General features: G+C 44.1%; 1 protein-coding gene across 1 annotated transcript in view; it reads left to right on the top strand.

Moving 5' to 3' along the window:
• The first annotated feature begins 24,436 nt into the window (after positions 1 to 24,436).
• The window catches only part of LOC108157184 (ABC transporter G family member 20), a 44,004-nt gene continuing 43,153 nt past the window's right edge, over positions 24,437 to 25,287 (top strand). Inside the window, exon 1 of the mRNA XM_017289112.2 lies at positions 24,437 to 25,156. The gene's annotated coding sequence lies outside the window, so the exon portion shown is untranslated. The remainder of the gene's footprint in view (positions 25,157 to 25,287) is intronic.

Raw genomic sequence — 25,287 nt, 5'->3', positions numbered from 1 at the left:
TTCTAATCGCTTAAAACTATAATCTTTCGCGATAGCTGTCTCTTTCTCTCTCTCTTTTGCATTTTTATTTTGTCTTAGAAGATCCTTACAAGATAAAAATCGACCTCTAAGAATTCTTATTGAATGAGAACATATTAGAATAAATTTCTCCTGTTGTTATAATATTATGATAATAGTTTTCACTGCCCATACAACCCCACTATCAATTTCCATTTAACAAAACTTTGATTCCAAAGGGAAAGTTACTCCTAATAACTTTGAATAGCTCTTGGTAGTCCCCTTGGTAAATCCGATTATAACAGTCCAACACTTTGCACAACTTTGAACAGTTAGAGCTTATTGATAACTGAGACCACAATCTGTACGGGAAAACTTACAATTCAGGAGCTTAAGACGATAGTCCACCTGGCCTGTCTCCACCACAATCGATGCACTGCGGTGGCTGGGTAATAAGTTTATTTACATGCGAGCTCCGGAGGTCATTAAAATGTATTTATGCTGGTTGTGGGATGAACTCCGACCGAGTGTACACCTTGAGCTGCGGAGATTATCTGCCTTGAACCGCCTGACCGCTTAACTGGGACTCGCTTGTCGGTGTGGGTCCGAGTATCGATACGGTGGCTGGCCTGGCCTTAAATGCCAATATCTCGCATTAAAGGCGACCGCGTACAGGATGTCCTAGGACGGCAACTTGTCCTGCGGCTTCTGCGGCTGCTGCCTCTGCCACTGCTGCTTCCACTGCCGCTGGTCGAGGGCGTTAACCGAAAATCGATGGCCGTGCAAATGGAAGGGATGATGTATGCGGCCAGCGTCTGCCAAGTGGAAAAGTTGTGTACTTCGCATCGGTATCGCATTTGTGGCTGGGAACACGAAGAGCAGAAGGAGAAGGAAAGATACAGAGTCATACAGGGAGACTCTGTTAGCCGGAGATGTAATTGGAATTTGCGGCATGGCGTGTCCTCCACATGGCCGGCCATTGTTTACTCACTCTCGCTCTCATCCACAATGATTAACTGCACCTGCAGACAGTGCGCGAGAGGCGGAAGGCGAACCCGCCCACCTGCGATCCCGCAGTCCGTAATGCGAGTCGTCAATCAGCTCCTGTTGCAACGACTCGCATCTGTCCGTGCTCCATCCAGCAGCTAAGTGTGCGGGGGTCAATGCTAATGAACCTTCATTAAACACTCGCTAGGAAGTACCCCCCGCTCATAGGGTTCAAAAGGTGAATTTCCACCTGATAAAGGGCGACCACCCACTTCAACCGTTTAAGCAAATCAAAATGCCTTCCGTTATTTCGGCCCCAATTTATCGAGTGCATATTGGGCAGCAGGCTCGAGTTGTGGATTTTAAATTGGGTTTGGCTTAGGGAGAAACCTGTAAAGTGTTGAACAGTTCTGAAGATTTTAGCTTAATTTCTCTACCAAAATTTGGCAGAATTTATGAACAATACATATTATGTGGAATAAATTCTAAAAATAAATACGTATCTTTCTTGTTAGACCTTTCAAACCTGTGAGAAGGAAACAGTGCAATGGACAGCATACTACACCTAAATCGTTTGAGCCAAAAAGAATGATCTGATATATCTTTTTATCTCAGAACAAAATGTACATATCTAGTGCATATGAAATTCTTATGCATTTACCCGTTTCTCTCTGCCAATTGAGATCCCATAAGCTCAACATTTTATGAGACACACAGACGTGTATACACACAACTTTGACTATAACTGACGTTGGGTTATGGTTGAAGACGTCATCGCTTTCTCTGGGCAGCCGTCAAATGCAACAATTTGCAATGCCATTTTATTAGCCGTCTGCGTATTGTGTCGTAAAAAGGATTTACAATCGCAGATGAAGGAGCTCCCGCTCATAAAAAATTCATCGAAATATCCACCAAGATGTCTTTACTGAAGAAGGAGATTGTTTGATGTGTACCATCTAATCGATGGAGTTATCCAGAAAAGTGCTCTACTTCAGCAAAAAAGAAAGCTCCTTTGATCTGTCAGGCATATGTTCTTGTCTGTATTTTTAGCCTCAGTCTCAGCCTCAGACTTCATTTAACTTGGCAGCCACTGAGCGCCTTGGCAGGCCGCCTGCCTGCCATTATACCTGGCCATCTTTTGGTCTACGGGGCGTGGCAGTATCATCAGGCATAAAATAAACATGCATAATGGAGCATCTTAAATGCAACTTATTTTGCATAGTTAAGCATTTGAGTGGCATCAGTGCCTTCCCCGTCATCAGGGCAGAGAGGAGACTCTGCTACTTCACTAACTTTGATACTTCCACTCGACTCGACTTGGTCCTGGCCACCGTCTGGGGGCGGTATACAGGAAACTAAATGAAAATATCTAACGTTGGCAGCGCCAGCGCCGCCGCCACAAAACCGCACAGTGGCTATGAAAAGTATGCCCCTCTGTCTGGTCTTCTCCTGCATGAATAGAGCTCTGTTCCCTGTGTGTGTTTGTGCCGTTGCCTTTTTTTACAGCTCCTCCCCAGGATGGGGACCCATCCAGCCACTTGCCATATTTACACCAATTCCCTTGTCTGTGAGTCAGCCAGCCAGCCATTTTTGCCTTTGCCTTTCTGCGCTTCCATTTCCCATTTCCACAGTTTTTGCTTTTATTTTCCAGGTCTGTGGCGGCACAATAATAACAACAACCAGATCTTTCATGCTTAAGTAAAAAATTTAATGTTCTTGCTGCTGTTGCTTTCCCTGGATCTGGCTCTGGCTCTGGCCAGCATCATGATGATGAGCAGTCAAAGAAGCAGGCAGGCAGCTAGACAAAAGCCTGGCCAAGTGATTGTCTGCCACTCCTACTTTTTTTCTAGAAGAAGCTATAAGTACTCTCCTAAAGAGGTGGGAAGGAATAATTTAGGAAAATGTATAGAGATATTTTATTGTCTGTTGAAACCACATAAAGAGCAAATGAGGTTTGTGGTTAAAGAATATCATGTTTTCCATCATCTGAATATCCTATCTCAGACTGGTTTCAGAGCATCACCTAGTCGCTGCTAGATTTATGGTTTCCCAATGCACTTTTCCTTTTCCTTGGGTCTATAGGCACTTAGCCGGTTGTCTGCGCTGCGTCTTCAAAGGGCATTATATTCAATCATGGGGGTTAATCATTAGACAACACGCTGCACAAACGCTCACTGACAGAGCGATGGAGGAACAAACAGATAGACAGGCTGATGGACAGACAGACAGACAGTCTGTCAGTCAGTCAGTCTGTTAGTCAGTCAGTCAGCTAATCTGTTAGTCAGTCAGTTAGCTCGTCACTTAGTGGAGGTTTTGCTTGGAAAATTGTGCATAAAAAATGCTGCAGTTGCGCCAAGAGATTGCGGCGGACCAAGTGGCGTATGATTGATAGATCTCGAGGCGCATAGATAGACTTGCTTTGTACGCTTCGAGCAAATGAGGCTTTTCATGGCCAAGACTAACGACTACACGGCTAATTATAATGGGCTAATCCCACAAAAATATACACATGCTCATTAAAAGCATTGGCAACTAAAAAACTCAGCTCTGCTAATTATTTTGTTCACTGAATCCGCTTTTGACAAACACCTGTGCTTGCTCCTTTCCTAATTAGTTTCCCTTAGTTTTGGGCCAGGCGTAGAGGAAGCAGGAATACACACACGTGTTAGAGTTCATAAATAATACAAAGGTCAAGGTCCGTAGGCGGTTGCTCGATTATCACGAAAATGTCTCTTCTAACCGGTGGCCCAAAATAAAAACCCATTGAGGCGTGAAATTTCCCCATAATCATTTATAGAAAGAACTAAGAATGGGGAATCGCCATGACTGGCCCAAGTCCTGTTAAGAACTGGGGTGTATCATCTTTAATCTGGAACATAGATCGTATAAGTATTTCGCTCTCCATCCGGTTTAAATATCTGATAAGATTTAGTTACAAGTGCTTTTACTAAATATAACTGAAGACCTTCTCTATTTGATTATCTTTTTTACCAGCTCATATCCGAGATACCTTTAGCGTGGTCATGCGTGGGGGAGGGGATCTTTCCTATCCGTTTAATTAAAGGATCCAATGGCAATGAGTGGGACCAAGCCACACAGCCCGCTGGTTAAACCCACAACTGCCTCCTCAACTTGTGCCAGTTAGAGTTTATCTCGAAAAATATTTGCCATTTTTGTACCTATCAAAAAAATATTGATGAGGGTTGTATTGTTCTTCAAAAAACAAAAATAAAAGGAAAGAATGAAAAACACTAAACCGATTTCAATAGAACATTTCAAGCGTAATATTAATTTATAATTTAGTAGTATATCAAAATATCAGCTACAGACAGAATAAAAGTCGAAGGTGGTATGCTGAAACATAGGCTTCAACTATAAATATTAAAATAATTAAATATAACGGGTATCCACCGATCCTACTATTTCCTTTCAATCCTCCGTGTGCTGATATGGTTATGCCATGCCATTTCTTGCCATAGTTGGTATTTGTTGCTCGTATAATTGTTGTTTTTTGTGCCATTTTTGTGGCTTTCGACCAACCAACAAACGCACACACACATGCAACCGACAAACAAACAAACAGACAAACAAAACAGAAAAAGGAAAGAAAAAACAAAATGGAAGTGGAAGTGGCACAAGGACTGATGGAGGATGCGACTGCTGCTGCTCCTGATGATGCCCGCTGCCTCTGCTGCTGTCGCTGCAGCCCATTGCCTGAAATGCGACTGTGAGAATTTCTCCTGCCATTTTATTTAAGCGGATTATTTTGGCACATTTGCGCTTAGTTTTTTTCAGCTCTTTCCACTCACCATTATTTTCTTTGGCCGTTGTTGTGTGTTGGTTGGGGCTGGGTGCTTTTTTTTGTGGCATTGGAATGCCTAATGAAAGCCTTTCTGCAGAGTCTGAGTGTGTGTACGTAAATTCACGTAAATGATGTGCACCACCCGAATACCCCAGTATGAGGCTTATTTGGCACTGTGACAAAAGTTATTTAATTATGATTATGCCAGACCCCGGGCCTCTACTATAGTAGCTACGGGTCCAAACGGCTCTTCTGTGCCCGAGCCCCGACTGCTCATTTGCACTAAAATTTACTTAGTCCAGCACTAAAGCTCCACAGGCTCAACCAATGTAGACATAAAACTTAAACACGAGTAGGATGCGGGCCTAGCTCCTAGCTCCTGGCTCTGTGGCCATGGCTGTTGAGCAGAGTCCTTTCTCCTGTCTGGCCTCTGGAGCTGGTTACAAGCTAACTTTGGGCGCTAATGTCAAAGCTCTTGTAAGGCCTTTCCTTAGTATATGTAAGTACCATAATAATTTACAAAATTAAACAACAACTGAACCAGTAAATGTAGATATCTGAAGCGAATCTCTCTGACAGCAAATATTGTCCACACTACATGTTAATGAACTAAGTCTTGAGGTTAACACACACACAAAATTTTAGTTCGAATATCAGGAGGGAAAAAACTCGCTCCAAATGAAGGTAATCAACTCATCTGTGATGAAAGCCACATGGAGCCGAGAATTCTCTTTTAAGCAAACCACTTGCCTCTGACACTTTCTTTAGTTTCCATGGCAGCAGTTCAGTAGGTAAGTGTCCATTTCAATTAGACAACATTTCGGGGAAAGCAGAATTCATTCTATTTCATTTGCATTGCTCTCCAATGAATTCGAGGAATGATCCCGACCGACCATATATTTCTATATATCAAATATCCAAGAGCAGAGAGAGTGGGCCTTCCGGCCTTCATTCATTCATTCATTCACATACCGTATATGTATATTCATTTATAATTCATTTGGACAGTTATTAAGCCCTCGGGCTGGGTTTCAGAAATTTCGAATGGCCATTGCTGACATATTTTGATGCCGTACAGGATGTGTGAATGCGCGTGTGTGTGTGTATGCTGTTTGTGTGCCTATCTAATGAAAATTAATGTTTGATTTTCTTGCTCCAGTTCCTACTCATATGCATTCTCTTTTGCCGTAGCCGTCATAATGTCGGGCCGACTTTCGATATCCTCGACAGCCAGAGAGATACGAGCATTCAGCATTGTCTGTACATATGATTAATTTTTTGTTAAGCCAGGCAGTTAATTAAGCCCAGACCAAGGCCTATGCCCCGGCCTCCGGATAAATTCGAGAACTGTTCGCACACCACCGGAGTCATTGCAACTCAAAAGTATGAGTACTTGCTCTCGAGTCAAACACTCGGAGGGAGTGTTAAGTGAGTGTTAAGCTCATTCAAGTATTCAATTAATTATCTCTCTCCCTCTGTAAGCTCTCCGGCTCTTTCTGGGGTAAGGAACATGTCACTTTGATGGGGCTATAGGGTTAACAGATAATAGCTTTATGGGATTATAAATTCATGAAAAAACTCAATATTTTTGCAAAGAAGCTTAAGAGATTTCCATTATGTTTTTTTTTGTTCTGTACCACTAATTTCTATGACAATCCAAAGCTTCCGCTGGTTTTAGTTCAATTATAACAACTTTTGCCATTCTACCATCAGCCAAAAGGCAAATGGCAAAACGCGTAAACAAATTAAACTCTGACAAGACAGAGCGGGAGGCAGAGCGCGGGAAGGGGAAGGCAATTGCAGCTCGCTAAACAAATTGCACTTTGACTGCAAAAGGCAAGTTTTAGTGGCAGGACCCTGGGATGGAGGGTACAAGAAGCACAAAAGTGCCCTCCAATGCATTTGACGGTTTTCCTGGGAGACCAGCTCTCTGTCCTTTTCCCTCTCACTCTCACTCATACTCTCCCTCTATCTCCCTTCCTCCATTTCTCTTTGCTTCACGGACCCAGGCCAAAACCGAAAATGCTAAACCAACCTGAAGACGAGAGATGGATGAGTGGTAGCCATTTTATATGTTGCAACAACAACCATAACAAAAGTCAAGAAAATGAAAACAGAGAAGATGAGATGCAGAGGGAAAAGCTACGGGAAAAGACAGTAGAAATGAATTTCCAGTAAAGCGAAATGAAATGAAACAAGGGAAATTACAAAGTTTTAATTCAAACATTCGCATTCGCTGAAAATACTTAAGCTGCAGCTTTTGCCGGAGAGGAAAGATAGATAGAGCGTAGGACAGAGAGATGAATGCATATATATGAAAGGAGAGAGACAGAGACAGACAGAGCAAGCCAAGGCGTGGCCCTTTGGCTGCATTGAGACTGAATGTATTCCTTTTCGCTGCAGCCACTACAGCCACTGTGCCTTGACTTTCTCCTTTAACCTTACTCCCCTACACCCATAGTCGGATGCATACATACTGATGTATACTGTAAATCCACCTGGCCCTTAAGAAATCCCCCTCCCAGCCTACACCCATGCCAACCCATGCAACCCAGTCCCCCCTGGTTACCATTTTGATGCAAAGCTGCTTGTGGGTTGCATTTAATTGCAAATTAAAATTCTGCGCACAAGACTTTGTATGTAAAGGACTGACAGACGCAAGGGACCCCAAGCCAGATCCAGGCCCACACCCGGCCTCCGGGTCCTTTGGGCTTCTTCTGCTCGACAGTAGCAAAATAAATAAATGTTGCCGGCTGTTTTTCGGTTACGGTGGGGAAAGGATAGACCCATCTTTCCCTCTCCCTCTCAGCGTTTTTGTGCACTTGCAGCTTTTGTTTTTCTTTTGCCGAGCGCTCGACAAAAACTTAACACAACTTTACTCTTAACTCGTTTGCCCCGAATTAAATGTTCAGCGTTAAAATTTGCCAAACAACAAAAATACAAAAAAAGCATAAAGAGTATATGGTAGGTATAGTATGAAATAAAGGCCAAAAGAAACATGTCAGCTGTGCCAGCGACGGCCGCAGGACGTGGGATGAAGGACGAAGGTCCCAGTTGCACATGAGAAAATTAAATGGTTTCCGACTTCCGGCAGACAACAACACCAACAGCAGCAGCAGCAGCAGCAGCAGCAGGAACAGCAATAATAACCAGAGGAAGGGAAACGGCTGCTTTTTTTTTGTTCTTCTTTTGGTATTTTTCCGAAATATATGCAAGTTTATGCTTTTATGGGCCCTGTTTTCGGCGGTTCCGAGGCAGCTGACGGAGGAATTTCCACACAGAATTTGGATTTATAGCTGACTGAGCCATGCCCAGGCACGCGGAAGACCCTCCCGAAGTAACACAGAAGCTGTCACCAAGTTATAAATTAGCCTCGGCATAGACAAATGCCTAGAGGAATCTCCTCTGTGGCTGGGACTTAACTTCGAGAGGATTGTACTCTTGTCGGGGGTACTAGATCTTGATGGAAAAGTTTCCCTATTTATTTATTCTCGAATATGTAATTCAAGTGCATTCAAATATATCGGAGTTGTCGGGACTTAACTGCTCTTTCAATAGAGTTTTAAGTATTTGCTACACTTACACATTTTGGCCTTCAGGAACAACTCCATTAAAACTCCTCCATTATAAAAAATTCGAATCAACTCCAGTTTTTCTGTCAGAACAAGATTTACAAAATGGGGCTGCTTTCCTACATACATGTGGACAACTTTAATAATTAGTAGCTAATCTTATTTTAAAAAATATCAAAATTGAAGAAACATCAAAAAATGGAAGAAATTTTCAAATTTGGGTCGTTATAGCTTCAGGTATATTCACGATATCGAAACAAATCAAAAATGTTGTGAAAGATCGTATAATATTGTCTAGTCAATCCAGTAATTTTTATGTAATTCCGCGCTTCAGATGGCGAGAAAAAATTATGAAAGTGCGCACTCACCAAAGAGCGGTACATAAATATTTAAAAAATATTTCGGGAGTATATTGCGAAATCCAAGAATGAGGAATCATTTAGACCTACAAAATTATTTTAATCTTGAGAAAAAATACATTCATTTTGTCATTAAGTATACAATCAGTTCCGAAACTCGTTTCGTCATATCGATGTATGTATTTAATGCGTACAATATTTTATTCATGTTACACATACTCCAGCCCGATGCATCCCACCATCTCTATAAATTCTAATTTTCACTCCAACACACACCATACTCGTAGAATTCCATTAAAACACCAACAAAGCCGGACAAATTTTCGATTCAAAAAGGGGGAAAACGCCATATAGAGGAATCATTTAAATTTTCCATACAACCATCTTTGATGGACAAATTGAATTAAATATTTTCGTGGCATTGTATATTTTCCATTAAAATTCTGTGGCAAAATGTTGCCGCATCTCAAACTAACTGAAACAGACTGCAACAAAAAAAATCTGATGGAATTCAACTCGAGCTGCGGGGGCACTACAATGGCCAGGAAGGGCCACAACCCGGATCAGCAGCAGGACTAGGGACCAGAGCTCACGGCAAACGGCCACGTTTGCATATTGTAAAAAACAAAACCGAACGAATAACCGAAAATCTAAAGCGGGGAAAAAACAGGATGGAGTAGTGGGTCCTGAAACTAGCTTAGAACTGCATTTATGCGCTGACAAACTGACCAAAACTGCAACTGCATGATGGGAAAAATTGCTGTCACAACACAAAAATGGCTGGCCCGCTCTCATCCCATGCCACCAAGGCAGGTGCGGGGGGTGCATAAAACCGCTTAAGTTTTCACTCAACGAACTGTAAAACTGCATTTGAATGGCGCTCCGGTCGCTGTGAACAGTTGAAAGAGTCCAAAAGAAAGGGTTCACAACCCACACACACACACAAAAACCACGCCTGAACTTGAGCTCTTGATGGGATGTGGATGTGGCAGGAGATTGTGGCATATATGGGTGGGTCGTGTCGTTCTGCTCCCGCCTTCAATGTTTATAATAAAAGTGTGCGACTTGTCACACATTTGGGAGGAAGCTCGTTTAGATATTTTCCCCTAGATTATATTTTGATGGAACCGCCAGCTGCAACAGCCGTACCAGCAGCCGTCGTTGCAGGAGCCACCGCTTGATGATGATTTTAGTGGCTGCCAGATGTTGTCGGGCCTCAAAAAAAAAAAAAAGAAAAAAATAAACGGTAAAATACCTTCCGAAAAAAGCATCAAATAGTCTGGCCGCGAACTGCTGACAGCAGGAAACGAACGGAGCTGCGCAATAAAAACCGCAAAATCCAAATAAAAATGCTGGCAGTGACGTGACGTGACGGCGTCATCCTCATCCTCATTCACGTCTTCTCCCCGCAACTCTCAATTTTGAGAGGGCTTCAACCGAGAACAACTAAAAATCCTAGAGCCACTCTAGTTAGTTAGTCGGAATCGTTGCCGGGCAAGAAATTCTAAATCAAAATTCCATCCAGGCAGCCAGAAGGGATCCAGGTGGGTTAGTCGGTTGGTTAGTGGGTTGATGGGTGGCTGGGATGCTAGTTCCGTTGGTTGGTGGGTAGGTTGGCCAGACCGCACTGCGCGTATAAATAAATATTTACAACTCGTTTGCCGCAGCCAAAGGCAAACCTGAGCAACAGGAAGACGACCACCGAGATGGAGCCGGAGACAGAGACGGAGACGGAGCTGGAGCCGGGCTCTGAGCTGCGGCTATGGTTGGTGTTGAAGCGTTCAAGGACCTGCCCACCAGGAAAGCTGCGAGTCGCTTGAACACCTTTCGCGGCTTCTGGGTTTTGCTCCTTCTGCTGCTGCTGCTCCTGCTTCTGTGCTGCTGTGGCCGCGTTAACAATGCAAACTCATTGTCAGTTTTTGTTATCCTCTTTTTGGGTGGCTTTGAATGAAAATGGTTTGGCAGTGGCTTTGAATGAATTTTGGTGACTTGTTTAACGGCTAAAGAAGTTTTCTGGGATGTGAATTTGGGTGCGACAAGTGTAAAATATAAACTTCCCAATTAAATCATTAAAATTAAGATGGAATTTAATTTGTGCTGTCCTCTAGTGAACTCAAACCACAGCTTTTCCTCTCCTATTAATATGAAAGAAAAAATGAGCTTTCTTTTATATTTTCATCTGATATTACATATAAGTATTTAAAGAAGACCCAATACTTTTCAGTGTAAACCATAAAACCCCCTTGGTAAAGAAGAAGCCTAGAGATATATAATTCTTTATCCGATAAAGATGAAAAATCAAAAAATACTACAATTTGAAGCTATAAAAGAATGACGGAGGAGAAATGAAGAGAACAGTAGTCTGCTTATTACGATACAAATATGTATCTTTATACGATAGCAAGACGCTCCACAGCAACCGCTCAGCCACCATATCAACTCTTAAATCATATACGTAGAGAAGCAGCCACATGATAAAAACACAAGCAGAGAATGCATGCGGCAAAAACTTGCCTCATGAATTAAAGATGACTTTGCCACGCGTTTGGCTGCTCCGCAGCTGCCAAGCCGTGACAGTGGGCGTGGCCGGCAACAAGGCTGACAAGGACATTGACTACAATGCGAGGTGTAAGTGCAGAGCTGAGCAGAGCAGGCCCCTGGAGCCAGCACTTCAAGGCGAAAAGAGTCGAATGGTGGGGTGGTGGGAGGCTGGGCACGACCTGTGGCATGGGCCAGGGGCCACGGTGAGGTGAGGTGATGGGATACCTAGCTACCCGAGCGTGACCAAAAGCGACGCCCAGACCCCAGTTTAATGTAAGGAAAAACGCAATCAAAATGCGACACTTTTTCAAACACTTGGGGCGCCAGAAACAATGAAAATTTAATTTCTTCATTTCAACGCATGCTGGATGTAGCTCCATCGGTACCTAGTCGCTCCTCAGTGGCTGCCCGGGTCTCCTCCCCTTAGTTTTTCTGCACCAGAACACAATGGGGCAGTCATTCGTCACCAAAGAACAATCCTTAAATAAACTATTTATTGTGCGGCCCCTCCGCTTTCCTCCGGTCTGCTCTTGCGCATCTCCATTGGCGCTCCCTTGGTGAATCCTGGGGCAAGGACAACGACAACGCCAAAGACAACGAAGACGACGCCGACGACGGCGAAGGACTCGACAAACGCAATTAAATTTGTGTGTAGCGTATAAATAAATTTCAAGTGGCAGTTTAGGGACTTGCAGGACTCTCGAATTTACACAGATTGCATAAATATAATAAAACAGCAGCAGAAGAGGGGGAGGTTAGGGGGAAATCAAACAAATCAATATTCCGCAGGGAGCTTAAGCCAAACCGAAAACCGAAAAACCCATTTAAATGTGTATTGCAATTTTTAATTTTTCCACATTTCCCGGGCCGAGCAAATGCCTTTTTTACCATTTGACATTTTGAATTATTTAACAGACTTTTATGCCGGGGCAATAAATATTGAAATATTTGTGTGTGTTTTGCGTGTTTGCCTGCGTCATGGGTCTTTTTGCTTAGATTTAAACGCAGCTCTCCCCCGCTGCCCACACGCAAGCAGTTTAAATAGTTTATGGGCAGCATTTTGTGCACTTCTATTAGGTGAAATGCATAAATTCCACTTTTCATTGCATACTTTGCGACGCTGGGGCCAAACAAAAGCAACAACCAGAACAACAGGACGAGGACACGGTGGAGAAAAGAAGAATAGCAGGAATACTCGTACATAAGTCTGGGGCCATATGTAAATGTGACAGCCCGCATGTACCGTGCACACCCATTCCCATTCCGCCATTCCCCCATTCCCCCATTGCCCCATATATTGTGGTACTACAAGTGTGTACAAGTGGGTCTCTCTGGGAGGCGGTTGGGGTGTCTGCAAAATCAGTGCGTGATGAGGGAGACTTGGGGATTCGGGGCTTGAGGCTGAGTTATAAGGCAAAAGTAGGCGCGCTGCTTTACGAGCCCATAAACAAGATGAGCCGTCGCAATGGAGGGGAGTGGCATGGCCATGCCCCTGGGAGCCTTGTCATAGATTGTTTCGATCTGTTCCTAGTTCGCATTTCGCTTCAAAATCAAAAATTTAAAAGCGGACTTAGGCATAGTAACTTCAAGTAGTGATCTTTTACATATTACCCACGAATCCAATGTAGTATTTGGAAAACACTAATGCTGTAAAACATAACAGCAGGCTATGTTTGGTCCTATTTATATATACACGTTTCTCGAAGAGTAACCCCCTGCGGAGGTGAGCAAAATATGCAGTTTCAGTTGTATTTTATAAGGAAAGTTCCCAACGAATTTCCAGTAAATCCGTTTCTTGGAACACCATTTTGTTGTGTCGTATTTAGCACTTAAGCTAAATTTATTAAAGTCACAGCAAATGAAAGTCAAAGCCGATCCTAGGGCCGATTCTAAGGCAGAGGCTGATGCTGAAGTAACTGAATTGCATGCATAAGTCAGGGCAGGTTTGCACTAATCAAAAACATAAATTCACATAAAAATATCAAGAGGAGGCATCACTGGCCACGTAGACGACACGTAAGGACACCTGCATAGTGTCCTTGCCGAGGCTGAAGTTGAAGGTTTATGCGCTGCACACAAAAAAAAGGAATGGAAATTGTCTCTGCTGTGGATGCGGCTGCTGCTGATGTGGTTCCCTGTTGTATCCTCGTTCGTTGCGCCGCCGACAGCCCTGGCACTTAAGCAGACTGCTCAGAAATGGGCCTAGCCGGCAGAGAGACGACACCAGACGACAGTTGACTCTACGGTTAGTAGTTCTGTCTATGAGGTTGGATGTGTGTGCACATGTAATAAGCATAACAACACTAAATGGCTACTTATGCATGCAAAGGCAAAGCACTCGGCCTAGTGACAAAAATTGAGTGCATACGAGCACAGCCCAACCCGCCCAAGTGCAGTTTCACAGAGCCAATTTCCCCCAAGCAGAAGACACTATAGTGTCTCGTATAGCCCGAGCCCTCGCTAGTCCCGGATAGGGGTCTCGGCCCAACGGCACTTTATGGCTCATTTCCTAAATGCTCTCTGCAGCAGCAGCAGCAGTTAGTTCTTGCAGCTATTGCTCTTGAGTGTTGTGTTGTGTTGAGTTTTGAACGAGTACGAGGCCTACCTAGCAGCACATAAAAAGAGTCAAGAGCAAGTGAGAAAGCGATAGACGCGGGGAGCAGTTTATATTTTTTTAGTTTTCTGTAACCAAGATGCAAACTTTTATAATCCTTTATAGTATTTTGTATAATAACTGGGCTTCGGACTTGGTTTTTAAGGGGGGGATTGTGCAGAATCAAAAGTTGGGGTGCGATATATGTTCGTTATAATTCACTGTAAATGGTCACGTGTGTTCTTCTTGATGGTTAATAGGTAATTACACCTAGCTTGCAAACTAAGGCCTGTCGTAAGCTGTGTGGATCGTGATAGCATGTGGATCATGCTCAAAGCGCAGACAGAGAACACTAACAGTGAGCTGTAAACGGCAGCGGCCGCAGACTGTTAACATAGAGCTTTAGCAAGCTGTTAACCTGCAGTGTTAACAGCGCTGTTGCTCTGTTACAGTCGCTTCCCTGAAAACACTAGACTCAATTCTCTAAAGAGAGGGACAGTGCAGTATTATAACTTTTTAGCCCTGTGGGAACTCTTCAAAAAGTTGATGTACTTGATGGAATACCCCAGTTTTTCTAGGCTATATATTTCATCAAATTATTTGGACACAGCGACATGCAATGGTCAGAGTTCGCAAAGCTGGCTTTCAGATTTTAAGGATCTGCCATATACAGTACACCTACTATGCACAGTTTTCAGATACATCTAATGACAGTAGTTTCATTGAGATATATCTGAAAACAAACCTCGTAATGGTGTCACTTTTCAGGGGCTTATCTTGCAACTGATACTCAATGACATGGCAATTATAACCGCATCTCTGCCTCGCTCTCTCTGTTGTAATCGCCGCAAAAGATCTGCAACAGTTTTTGGCAACATTCCGACTGAATTGACCATGAAATAGAAGCAGAGCAGGACAGGACAGGCAAGGCAAGGACCTGCCAGAGGACGGGGTTCGTTTAGTTCGGTCACTGCGTGTGTAATTCCAACCCATTGGATCTGCGGTCTGACATCTGTGCGATTATACGGTGCTGCTCCTTCTCTTTGGGGGTCTATGGGTTGTATGTTTCATGTGTCAGCCATTGTGCATTTGACAGTCGGTCGCTGGGACGATGGGGCTAATAGCCAGGAGGCAATGTCGATGGCAATGGCAATGGCTAGAGCTGCAGCCAGCGCTGCGCTGAAATTGCATTTCGGTCTAAACATTTGCTATGAATTGGTGTTCTTGTTTTCGATCGCGGACACACATTGCGCATTTCAATTTGATTTCGATTTGCAGTGGCTCTGGCAGTACTCCTCACTGGCTGAGTGATATCCAAAGGAGGCGTGCCCGCAGTCGCTATGCCTTTGTGGGAAATAGCCAACGTGCCACATCCCCATCCCCTGCCTCAGCCCCATAAGTCAGCAGCACTTTGACAGAATGTTTGGAATTGGTCGAGGGAGGGGGGTTTCTGTGGATGGTGCCACTCTCTTATGGGACAGGCTGCATGCATGCAAATATTGCATGGCATTCCACTTTGTCTGGCGCACACCCCACCCCCCACTCACAGTTATCTCATTTGTGCGCTTAGCTTTTTGAAACGCATCTCCTGCCAGGCTGGTATGGCCCCTTAGCAGCACTTGGCTGCCTGCCACCCGGGTATCAGGTGACAGGTGCTGCTGACCCCCTCGTGGCGACCCCAAACACTATCCTGCGCACCCGTGTGACATGTGCACGTCTCTTGGATTCGAAGAATGTTGAAATGAATTGCCGCTTTTGTTAAGATTTCTTGCATGCTCCTTTGGGCGCTCGTCCTTGCACCGGCACCTTTTGGCCCGGAGTTCTCGTGTAACAAGTTTCACGTGCATGTTTCCCAACAATGTCGCCATAGTCGTTGCCATTGCCGTTGCCGCTGCCGCTGCCGCTGCCGTTTCCGCTTCCGTCCTTGGCATCAGGCAACGCCTGGACGCGTTTCCATGGAGGGAGCCATGCAAAAACATTAATGTTGCTACCTTTCAACAAGATCCACCTCCCCCTATCGTTGCATTGCTGTTGCATTGCCAGGCAAAGAATGCTGTAGATAAATTGTTGCTCACACTCGGAGACATTTGGCAACGAATTTTTCTGTCCCACACGTTCTCTTCCCATCTCTGGCTGCAAAAACCGTTTGTGCATCGTATTAACCCAGATAAGTGAAGTCGAGCATTCTTGCGACTCCTTTGGAAGCCTTGTGCCTGTAGAGAATGCACGGCGCTGGTGCTAATGAGGGGTATGGCTCAGCCATGTCAAATGCCAATCGAAGTGCTGTCAATAGCATTTTATTCGCTCCATTCTACGGGTATTAGTGCGGTTCGTTTCCTGCTTTTTTTTGGGTAGTGCATTTTTAAAATAAATTTTGCCCAATGGTGCAATTTCGGTGCTAACAAATTTATGTGCTCAACAATTGATTTTCCAGTTGAGCTTCGGACCGGCATCCAGATATTCTTGGCAAATGCAACCGCAAGGTAAAATAAAAGGCGTCAGGCAGGGTCCTGTGGTCCTGTGGTCCTGTGCGGCACTTCATAAAATATGAAATTAGATTTGCAAGCAGCAGAGACTGCAAGTAGCAGACTCCGTCCGGCTATCCACTTCTCCCGTGGAAGTCCATACATATACAGCCGAAAAGAAAAAAAAAAGAAGCTTAATGTTCGCGCGCGGCTTTGAATGGAGGAAGAGGTTGCTGGGGAAATGGAAAGGACAAAGCGGAAGGCAACGTGGTGGATGTGGTAGTGGATGTGGAATGGTCATGGCAAAATTCAACCAAGCGACCGACATTGACTTGAATGACTTGACATTCGATCAAAAGTTCGACGGGAAACACCACGAAAAGCAGCGGCAGCAGCAGCAGCATCAGCCACGAGTAAAACGAGCAGGAAAATTACAAGAAATAGGCGAGGTAGAATATTGGAAACACCCTACAAAATGGATGCGATTTTTATATCAAATAGGCAAGAGAATAGTGGGGATTGCGATTAAGGTAGGAAATGGTATATGACCAGCATGACTGAGTAAAATGGAGCTGTGCAGAGTGTGCAGGGGACTTAGCCTCTAGTATAAAATATTCGTTGGAATATAGGTATTCTGAGAAAATAAAATAGAACTGATTCCAAAAGGATAAACTTGTCTGAACATACTAAAAAAAGGATAACTAAAATATGAATTAGTTTAAAGGGAAACAAATATTTTGAAATATTGTATCGACAAGATACATACAGGTTGGCAATCCTTCCTCCCAAATCTCCTTTAAATCCGTGTAGCTCGTCTGCCATCTCATTTTCTCCTTTGCCAACATAACCTCAATGGCGCAAAACAATATGTGATCTGCCAAGCACTCGGATGTCGGCAATGCCCGAACCCTCCTCCATTCGTGATTTGTAGCGCATTGAATTCGGTTCAGATGGCAGAAAAGGGGACAGAAAAAGGGGTCTGGGAGTGGAAAATACAAAGCGCAACGCGCGGCTAATGCCGCTTAATAGTTTTTACATTTTTTGCTGCCCTGGTCTTTGTTCGCTCGCTTGGCCAGAGACGTAGAGACATGCTGACTTAACTGGTTTTTCCCACCAGCCACCCCAGCCCAGCCCCCAATCTGCAGTACCCAGTACCCAGTACCCTCAGTCTGAGGTCCTTCTCGTGCTACCCATCGATATGCTCGTCAATGCTTTAAGACCGAACTAGGGGCCAATGTTCAATAGCTGGAAAATGTAAATCCCATTGAGTTGGTCTCCGTACTTTTTTTGTACTTTCTTTTGGGGTTTCTGCTTTGGCCAGACGCTTTTTCCTATTGCTTGGGCTGAAAAGGGGGAAGGGAGGGCGAAAGAGCCGGCCTGCTTAAGCTGCAGCTAATGCAATAAAGGGCGTGGCAGGAGCCAGGGTCGGGGTCGATCCCAGTTCGCCCACTTAGCGTTCGATTGCGGTAAAATGTCTTCATCGGTTTGATTTTCAATTTGATTGCATTTAAGCGACATCCCCGGCATAAGCTTGTGTCCTGCTGCTGCATGTCCTTGTCGCTTGTTCCCCCTGTCCTTTGTTGTTGGAGTGTGTGTGCTTGTGTGTGTGTGGCACAAGGAGCCCATTGTCGTTAAAAATTTATCGACAGCGCCGCTGGCTTTTGCTATTCTTAGCCTCCAGTGTCTCGTATCGACAATTTATGCGATGATTGATGATTGGCGTCGTATCTCGAATGCAATTTGCACGACGCTTATCACTCGACATGGATGTACGAGGAGGAGTATGTATAAATAATAGTCACATCAGATCAGCAAGGTAGAGAGTAGAGAGGGATTAAGCAGTGTTGGACAGGTGAAAGAGAGTTGTCCAAGCCAATAAACATAAATTTCCCGGACTAAAGGGAATTCCAACATTCAAAGATTTTCCCTTCCCCGTTCCGTCTTCCCCGTTGACTATTGCCAGCCACAAAGTGTTGACACCTTGGAAAGCCACACACACACACACAAATGCATATAAGAACAGTACAAGGACGACTCTGGTTTGACAACAATCAATCAATATTTATGTCCTCCAGCAGTTTAGTAGCTAGCTGTCAGAACTTGGCTCAACACGGATGTACGAGAGTATAGATTATGTATCTGATGGATACCCACCCAGGCAGCTGTGATTGTTGCTTGTTCGTTGCCGCTGTGTGGCACTCTAATGATAATGACAAGGGCAATAATAGTCAGTCGCTCAACACCCCAGCCAGCCCACACAGCTGGCTGGCTGTTGTGGAACTTTAGCCATTTACACTTTGCAGATTTATGTTTATCCGCTCGACGGGATGTATTTTTGGTCCTCCACCTCCTACTTCTCTTCCTACAGCAGCAGCAAATCCTTTGATTGATGTCCAGACCAAGTTAATTACGTGACTCAAAAAGTGAAAACTTTCACTCTGGCTCTGGATGGCAAGTGGCGCAATTAATTGATTATTTTTCAGGGGGTGGTGCCAAGCAAAAAGCACTCAAGTCGAGATTGTTATAACAATAATAATAATAGTCTGAGGTGCTGTCATCATAATGTTTCTCTCTCTCTAACTTCCCCCAGACAATGAGAAAGAGAATGTCTCTCGTCTGCCAGGCAGGCGTTGGCAGAGATTACGCATTAAATAAATCATCATGAGGCGGGACTGGCCTATAGGGCGCGTTGTGTTCCTAACACTTCACTTCGAGCTGAAGCCTTGTGCCGAGATTTATTGTAAATAAGCATGATTATCGTGGCATCACGTATACGCCATGAAGGTCTGACTGACAGACAGAAAATTCGGAATTCTGATGGAGAGAACTGGCCCGTCCTAAGAGCAGACTAACATTTGAAGTCTAATTAGCAGCTAAGAAAAATGCGAAGCGGAGAAGTATCCTGGCGCGAGTTAATATGAATATGGGTTATTATTTGTATAGCTGGGGTCCTTGAACAGACTTCAGGTTTCCTTTTTCTCCTTTCATTAGTATCTTTTTCTCTCTGCAGGTGCATTGTCTTTGATCATTTGCCTCAAGTGTGGCTATGAAAGGCCTGCTGCCTCCACTCAGGTCTCATTTGGTGTATGGCATCCGAGAACACGAGTAGTATTCCGCATTGCCATAAACTCATGCCATAACCTCATCTTGACAGAACATGGCTTTGCTTGAATCTGGGACTTCCATCTGTCTGTCTGTCCTTCTGGATGTCTGGTTGTCTGTCTCTGCTTTCGCTTCGCGTAACCTCAATGTGTTGCAAACCCATCAGAGACAGCAGTAGCAGCAGCAGCAGCAGCGTGTCCTTGGCATCCTGTGCCCCATTTTCAACCACTCCCTAGTTTCCCCTAGATGGCGGCTTTAGTCGCATTACTGCGGCGCTTAAAAGGTTAAAACGTTTCTGACTTTGAGAGGCAGGCAGGCCAGAGTCTGCAGTGACAGTGGCAGTGGCGCCACACAGCCAGCAAATCGTCTAATGAAAGCGACTTTCTCAAATAAAATAATTCTATCTCATTTTTTTTCTGCAATTTTTGTGTGCTTTTTGCTTTCATTTCTCGAGCTTGTGGGTCTGGGTGTGCCATTTTAATTGAGCCAGTTTGTTTAATTAAACATTAAAATTTTGAAAATTATAAAGTCAAATATTTCAAATGCTTGTGGAATGTGCTGAACGGTGTCTGACATTCTAATTGAATTGGCTTTAACATTCAAGCCGTGATTCTATTTTAGCCCGACTTAGTTTTACACTGAAGGAATTATTATTTGACTTTCGGTCTGTAAAACTCTCCATTAATGTTGTAGGAAGCCTCATCACACGCAAATTACGCACATTATAGGGCTCATCTACAACCAAATGACCTAGACAAGACCCCAAACTGGTCGTTATCCTGCCCCCACAAGGACCGACCTCATTCCCATGACCGCAGTGAACTTTTGCGTAAAAAAAGAACTACTACTGCGTGTACACGGAACTGAAAATGAACTCCACTCAAACTTGACCCAGTCCGTGGCCAAGTCCGAGTTTTGGTTCCATCCTAGGCAGAGTTACCTGTTGCCAACGAAGAGTGGGGGGAAGGCTCTGCTTTCCTTTGCTTTCATTTTCTCCTCCTGCCTTTCCCTTCTCCATTCCTTTAGTTGGCGTTTTCCTCTGTGCAAACGACATTCATAATTTTTATTTACTTTCCTTCTTTTCATTTTCATTTCGCTTTCGGTTTTCCCTTTTGCATTTTTATGCTCTCAACGACATGGCTCGTACAACATTTCGTATACTTAATGAGATTTTTTTTCGCAGACATATTTGCAATTTGGAGACGGAGACGCTGTTGGGCAGCGTGTAAAAGTTGAAACCGCAAAAATATTTTGCTTTCCTTTCGCGGAGGTGGTGTGAGGCAGCACATACACTTCTAGTCCTGCAGCGTCGCCGTCGCCGTCGCCGCCGCAGTTGCCGTCGCCGTCTCCGTGTCGGCTTCGGTTCAATTTGAAAGTTTCCTTTCAGTTAAACCCAGCAGCAACAAAAACTAATTACAATCTCAAGTTGTTTTTTCAACACTCAAAGCGGGGCTGGCAGACATCCCCGTAACGCCAGCCAGCTCCCCATAACCATCCGAACTTAAAGCAAAATGTAGGAGGGAGGTAGGACTCTGAGGAGGGTTAAAAAAAATGATATTAAAAAGTGCAGCAGAGCAGAGTCAGAGTCTGGGAGCAAGTTTAATTTTAGTTTTTCCAACTATTTTCCCTTCGCCCTGCTCATTCCAACTATTGTTGTTTTGTCTTTATTTTGTACTTTGCGCTTTGTGCGAGAATTTATCATTGTTCTTGGCCCTCTTCTGCTGCAGCGGCAGCAGCAGCACTTCCTCTCTCCCTTTTCAGCCGTCCTTCTTGCAAATTGCACCTCTGTGATTATGGCCACTTGGCATCGTCTTCGCTGCGTTGTCGTCGGAGCTTTGTTACTCCATTTAGCCATTTAAGTGATGGGGGAATAGCAGAGGCAGAGGCGGAGGCTCTGGATGGGGACTGCAATGTTTTTTGGGGTCACTTGGCTAGCTCTAATGACATTCCTCTTCTCTCGAGTCTCCCAGGGAATGCACTTGACAACACCTTGACATTCTTCATTAGTGTTGCGCTCCCAAGAAAGTTCAGCCAATTCACAATTGGCCAAAGCAGCAGCAGCAGCAGCAGCAGCAGGAGGAGCAGCAAACATCCTTCAAAATTTAGATGCTAATCTCTGTCTCCCGCTGGCCCCGGCTCCAATTGAGAGAGAGAGAGGGATCTGCTGGTGGCCCCAGCTTACCATTCAAATTGTATTGCGTCATTATTCAAAATGTCAATGTCATTTCATTTTTGTTCAACCCCCCGCTCATGCTCTTTTTGTGACACTACAGACTCGTTTTTTGGCAGCTGAAGTCTCAACCGACTGCACTGACAGCTGATGACTGGTTCGGCACACACATAGGATGCTGTAGGATGAGGTTCCCAAAGGAACCAAGGCGTTTGTCATGCTTAGCAGCCACTGCTGTCGTTGCTGCTGCTGTTGAGGCTTTCCGACAGTTTTTTGAGCTTAAAGTTTTTATCAGAATCATCGGGGAGGCCAGCAGCTATCCAGGATTAGCTTAAACTTTTGAAATTTTGAGTGTTCCTTAAATCATAAACATAATATTAGCTTACTCCTGAAGACTTTGGCCACTTGAATGGGTCCGTGCCCCACTTACTTGGTATTTGCCAAGGGGACTGCACCGCAAAGGCCGTCCATTTATTTAACAAATGACAAGCGCTTTGCAAATCAAACAACAATAACTAATAGACAGTTTGTTTGCGCGCTTCTTTGTTGTTCGAGTTATTTAGTACAAATGGGCCTTCGGGTCGCTTATCTTTTAGGCCAGGCCCCGAACAATGGCCCCGCCGCCCATGTAGAGTCAGGACTGGGGCCTGGGGGACTGCGCCTTTATCTGCCGGCCAGCAGTCGAGGCAGCCACAGTAATGCACCACCACAGTAATGCACCGTACGGGTGTACGGGTGTGTGAATGTTGATCTATATAATATGTGTATGCATTATAGCTAATAACCGATTTGCGTGCCCAACGCATATTAGCCAGGCCAAGAGTTCGCTGTTTTTGCTTTGTTGTTCCTGGTACTGGCAGTGTGGGGATTTGGTGTATTGTGCACTGGGTGGGTGTGCGGGTGTCATACTCGTGCGAGTAATGCACAATATTATCGTCATTTATAAAGTTTTTGTTTGGGGAATTTCGATGCATTAGCGGGGAAAACAAGATACGATACAAAAATTAAGCAAAAAATTACAATAAAAGTGGTTACAAGTTAAAGCTTTATTGAAAAAAGGAAAAACAATTTTGCAAGTAGAGATTAAGTAGGCTGACCATTGTTGTCATGCCAGATTATATTAGAAATAGTCAGTCTTGACTCGGAGTTGTTTGGAACAACACACAAATTTTTTTGGAAATAACGTTTGCTTTAGTAGAAACAAACTCTCTGTCGCCGTTCCTCAATCCGGAATACGAACTGTAGAAACATAAGTACAACTGGTTAAAGAGGTTGTTACGTTTCTACCGTCCATATTTCGGATTGAGGAACGGAGACAGAGAGTTGAACAAACAGACTTTTTTTTGGAAACAATTTTTGTGCTCCAAACAACTTCCAAAAGGATCGCCAGCTAAGCGAATCCACAGAGACGCTATCCCAATTGAGGCTGGAGCTGGTGAAGAATTCCGAGGTATACGAAGTCCTGCTGACGAACTTCGCATTACTGAGGTAAAGCCACGAATCGACCATCGAGCAAAAGAAACTGGAACTGCAAAATGTCCAAGCGCAGTCGGACAGAAGCAAGGGCCCTACAGACGGTCTGAAGCGGTTTGGAGCTGTAGCGACTGCAACAGCACGTGTCAATCTTCGATGGGCAGCATACCATTTGCCAAGCTGGAGGAGAAGATTGAGCTTAATGTCCAGATAAGAAAAACTGCTGCAGCTGAGCCGAAAAACGGGCAGTTTGAAACCACAAATGCGGCACTGGAGAAGATCAACAATGATCATGCAGAATCTTGAGCAGAATCCTACCAGTTGGAGGGACGTCTCCAGCAAATCTCACAGCGGCTCCAAACCGAGCTGCAGGAAGAACGATCCTCGTCCAGCAATCTTCACATCAAGATGACCAAATGCAGCGAAAAAGTGACCAGCAGCCAGAAGGAGCTGACCATCAAAACCGATACCTGGGGCCAGGAGATGATGTAATAAGAACAACGGAAAGAAGCGCTAAACGAGTCCATCAAGCATCTGAAAGATGAACCGGCCATGATCTAGGCGGACCAACAGCAGTTGAGCAGCTGAACCCAGGAGACCATCGAGGAGCTGAAGAAGCGCCTGGAAATCACCAACCTAGAAGACACACGAAAGATCAGCGACCTGAAGACCCTGGTATAGGCCATTCAGGTGGCCAATGCCACTATATTTAAACCTAATGCACTTCATATTAATTTTAATTAGTTTTAACTTACGGGTCTCTATGATATATAAATATAAATAATAGAAATATTTCAAAATTATTAGACGATCAAAAATGGAACTTTTAGCTTGTTTTCTAACCCTCGGCAGCGAGACGCTCCACCAAGCGGCTTTTTACTTCGCTCTTTCGCACTATGTAAGCTCGCTCTCATCCCGCTCCCATTTGATCTCTTCACCAAACTTAGCAGAGACACAAACCATTGAAGTGTTCGACAGGTTTCCGTTTCCATCAATTCAATCAAAGTTCAACAAAAATATAAAGTTATCAATTAAGAAAAATAATCATAAAAAAATTTTTTTTTCTATATTACAATATTTTGTATATATTCCTCGTATGATTAATATAACTCATTGATATCATTCTAATATTCATACCTTTCCAACAATTTTAGATAATACGTGTATTACAAAGCATTTTGTAGTCAAACTGCAAGGGTTTTAATTTTAAAAACTTTTAAATTGTTTCGATAACATGATTAGTTTAGAAGTTACGAGTTTTGTTGAGAAAAAGTCCAAGTGTGCCACTGTGCGACGGGCAGTTTAGACAACTTTAAAAAGACGTCGGAGTGGGCTCTAGCGGCCCGCGCATTCTGTCAGCACCGTCTCGACAACTGCGATCAGTTGAACTTACGTCGCCGAGTCGAGCAGCAGCAGCACCAGCAGCAGCACGCGGAAACAGTCGAAAGAGCGCGATAATCGAAAGAACCTGAGTTGAGTTTTAAGACGGTTGCACAGGAATACACGAATTGTCTGAAGTGTGTTTTTTCTGTCGCAAAATACTCGTAAATCAGAGCAAACAGCAATTGAAATTGTGAATGGGCCGGGCCAGCAGCATTTGGAAGTGATCTGGCTTTTGAAAATCGCTGTGTCTCAGTGTGGCAATTTCTGTGCTTTAGTTTGTTGGCTAATTGTGCAAGTAAGAGATACAGATACAGAGGTACTTGTACTGCCGCAGCCACCACGCTTCATATTTCGCATGCGCGACGTTCGTTTCGTCTAGTTTTTGTGTATGTCTGTGTGAGTGGCCGCGTATCTGTGTGTGCGCGTTAGGTGTGTCTGTGTATGTGCGCTCAATCTTTGCTCAATCGCAATCTTTGGGCATTGCCAAAACAGGTTAACTAAAAGCAAACGTGTTCTTTACTCTCTTGTTGACTTTGTCCGCGCAAAGCCAAAACTTAGTCAGCAACAAAAAAAATTCAAAATAAATTAAAACCAAAAAAAAAAAAATAACCTAAACAACAATTCTTGTGTTTACCCGTTGATCTGCTGAAGTGAACAGTGACCTGCACAACCTGCAACGAGACCAGGAACCTTAAGAACCCCAGCAACACAGGTAACGACAATCCTCATTATAAATGGAAAGGGTAAAGTGGTTTCTCCACTCGATGTTTCAAGGATGCCATCGAAACCACAAAAAGAAAAAGATAATGCAGGGCCCCAACAATATGTACATTCCCTCCGCCA

The sequence above is a fragment of the Drosophila miranda genome, chromosome 2, assembly GCF_003369915.1.
Source record: "Drosophila miranda strain MSH22 chromosome 2, D.miranda_PacBio2.1, whole genome shotgun sequence".
Taxonomy (NCBI): Eukaryota; Metazoa; Arthropoda; class Insecta; order Diptera; family Drosophilidae; genus Drosophila; species Drosophila miranda.
This window is presented reverse-complemented; position numbering and strand designations above follow the sequence as displayed.